This window comes from Musa acuminata, unplaced genomic scaffold (assembly GCF_036884655.1).
Source record: "Musa acuminata AAA Group cultivar baxijiao unplaced genomic scaffold, Cavendish_Baxijiao_AAA HiC_scaffold_240, whole genome shotgun sequence".
NCBI lineage: Eukaryota > Viridiplantae > Streptophyta > Magnoliopsida > Zingiberales > Musaceae > Musa > Musa acuminata.
The window spans coordinates 17,501-20,000 of NW_027020506.1; positions in this window are offsets into that span (position 1 = coordinate 17,501).

A 2,500-nucleotide genomic window follows, 5' to 3' on the forward strand; every position below is an offset into this window, starting at 1 on the left:
CGTCCCTGCTATACGAAAGCCCCATCCAGCCCTGTGCCACCCGGGGGGTTCCAGGGTGCTGAGATGGCTGACGTTTTGCTCCGCTCACGACGGTCACCGCACCACGCAAGAACAGGCCAAAAACTGGCCAAAACAGCCCAAAAACGGGCCAAAACTGGCCATTTTTGGCTGCGCGAGCGAGCGGCGAGCGGCGAACAGCGAGCGAAGCGAGAGGCAGCACCGTCCCTGCTATACGAAAGCCCCATCCAGCCCTGTGCCACCCGGGGGGTTCCAGGGTGCTGAGATGGCTGACGTTTTGCTCCGCTCTCGACGGTCACCGCGCAATGCAAGAACAGGCCAAAAACTGGCCAAAACGGCCCAAAAACGGGCCAAAACTGGCCATTTTTGGCTGCGCGAGCGGCGAGCGGCGGACAGCGAGCGAAGCGAGAGGCAGCACCGTCCCTGCTATACGAAAGCCCCATCCAGCCCTGTGCCACCCGGGGGGTTCCAGGGTGCTAAGATGGCTGACGTTTTGCTCCGCTCTCGACGGTCACCGCGCAATGCAAGAACAGGCCAAAAACTGGCCAAAACGGCCCAAAAACGGGCCAAAACTGGCCATTTTTGGCTGCGCGAGCGAGCGGCGAGCGGCGGACAGCGAGCGAAGCGAGAGGCAGCACCGTCCCTGCTATACGAAAGCCCCATCCAGCCCTGTGCCACCCGGGGGGTTCCAGGGTGCTGAGATGGCTGACGTTTTGCTCCGCTCTCGACGGTCACCGCGCAATGCAAGAACAGGCCAAAAACTGGCCAAAACGGCCCAAAAACGGGCCAAAACTGGCCATTTTTGGCTGCACGAGCGAGCGGCGAGCGGCGGACAGCGAGCGAAGCGAGAGGCAGCACCGTCCCTGCTATACGAAAGCCCCATCCAGCCCTGTGCCACCCGGGGGGTTCCAGGGTGCTGAGATGGCTGACGTTTTGCTCCGCTCTCGACGGTCACCGCGCAATGCAAGAACAGGCCAAAAACTGGCCAAAACGGCCCAAAAACGGGCCAAAACTGGCCATTTTTGGCTGCACGAGCGAGCGGCGAGCGGCGGACAGCGAGCGAAGCGAGAGGCAGCACCGTCCCTGCTATACGAAAGCCCCATCCAGCCCTGTGCCACCCGGGGGGTTCCAGGGTGCTGAGATGGCTGACGTTTTGCTCCGCTCTCGACGGTCACCGCGCAATGCAAGAACAGGCCAAAAACTGGCCAAAACGGCCCAAAAACGGGCCAAAACTGGCCATTTTTGGCTGCACGAGCGAGCGGCGAGCGGCGGACAGCGAGCGAAGCGAGAGGCAGCACCGTCCCTGCTATACGAAAGCCCCATCCAGCCCTGTGCCACCCGGGGGGTTCCAGGGTGCTGAGATGGCTGACGTTTTGCTCCGCTCTCGACGGTCACCGCGCAATGCAAGAACAGGCCAAAAACTGGCCAAAACGGCCCAAAAACGGGCCAAAACTGGCCATTTTTGGCTGCACGAGCGAGCGGCGAGCGGCGGACAGCGAGCGAAGCGAGAGGCAGCACCGTCCCTGCTATACGAAAGCCCCATCCAGCCCTGTGCCACCCGGGGGGTTCCAGGGTGCTGAGATGGCTGACGTTTTGCTCCGCTCTCGACGGTCACCGCGCAATGCAAGAACAGGCCAAAAACTGGCCAAAACGGCCCAAAAACGGGCCAAAACTGGCCATTTTTGGCTGCGCGAGCGAGCGGCGAGCGGCGGACAGCGAGCGAAGCGAGAGGCAGCACCGTCCCTGCTATATACGAAAGCCCCATCCAGCCCTGTGCCACCCGGGGGGTTCCAGGGTGCTGAGATGGCTGACGTTTTGCTCCGCTCACGACGGTCACCGCACCACGCAAGAACGGACCATAAACAGGCCAAAACAGCCCAAAAACGGGCCAAAACTGGTCATTTTTGGCTGCGCGAGCGAGCGGCGAGCGGCGAACAGCGAGCGAAGCGTGAGGCAGCACCGTCCCTGCTATACGAAAGCCCCATCCAGCCCTGTGCCACCCGGGGGGTTCCAGGGTGCTGAGATGGCTGACGTTTTGCTCCGCTCACGACGGTCACCGCGCCATGCAAGAACGGACCAAAAACAGGCCAAAACAGCCCAAAAACGGGCCAAAACTGGCCATTTTTGGCTGAGCGAGCGAGCGGTGAGCGGCGAACAGCGAGCGAAGCGAGAGGCAGCACCGTCCCTGCTATACGAAAGCCCCATCCAGCCCTGTGCCACCCGGGGGGTTCCAGGGTGCTGAGATGGCTGACGTTTTGCTCCGCTCACGACGGTCGCCGTGCCACGCAAGAACGGACCAAAAACAGGCCAAAACAGCCCAAAAACGGGCCAAAACTGGCCATTTTAGGTTGCGCGAGCGAGCGGCGAGCGGCGAACAGCGAGCGAAGCGTGAGGCAGCACCGTCCCTGCTATACGAAAGCCCCATCCAGCCCTGTGCCACCCGGGGGGTTCCAAGGTGCTGAGATGGCTGACGTTTTGCTCC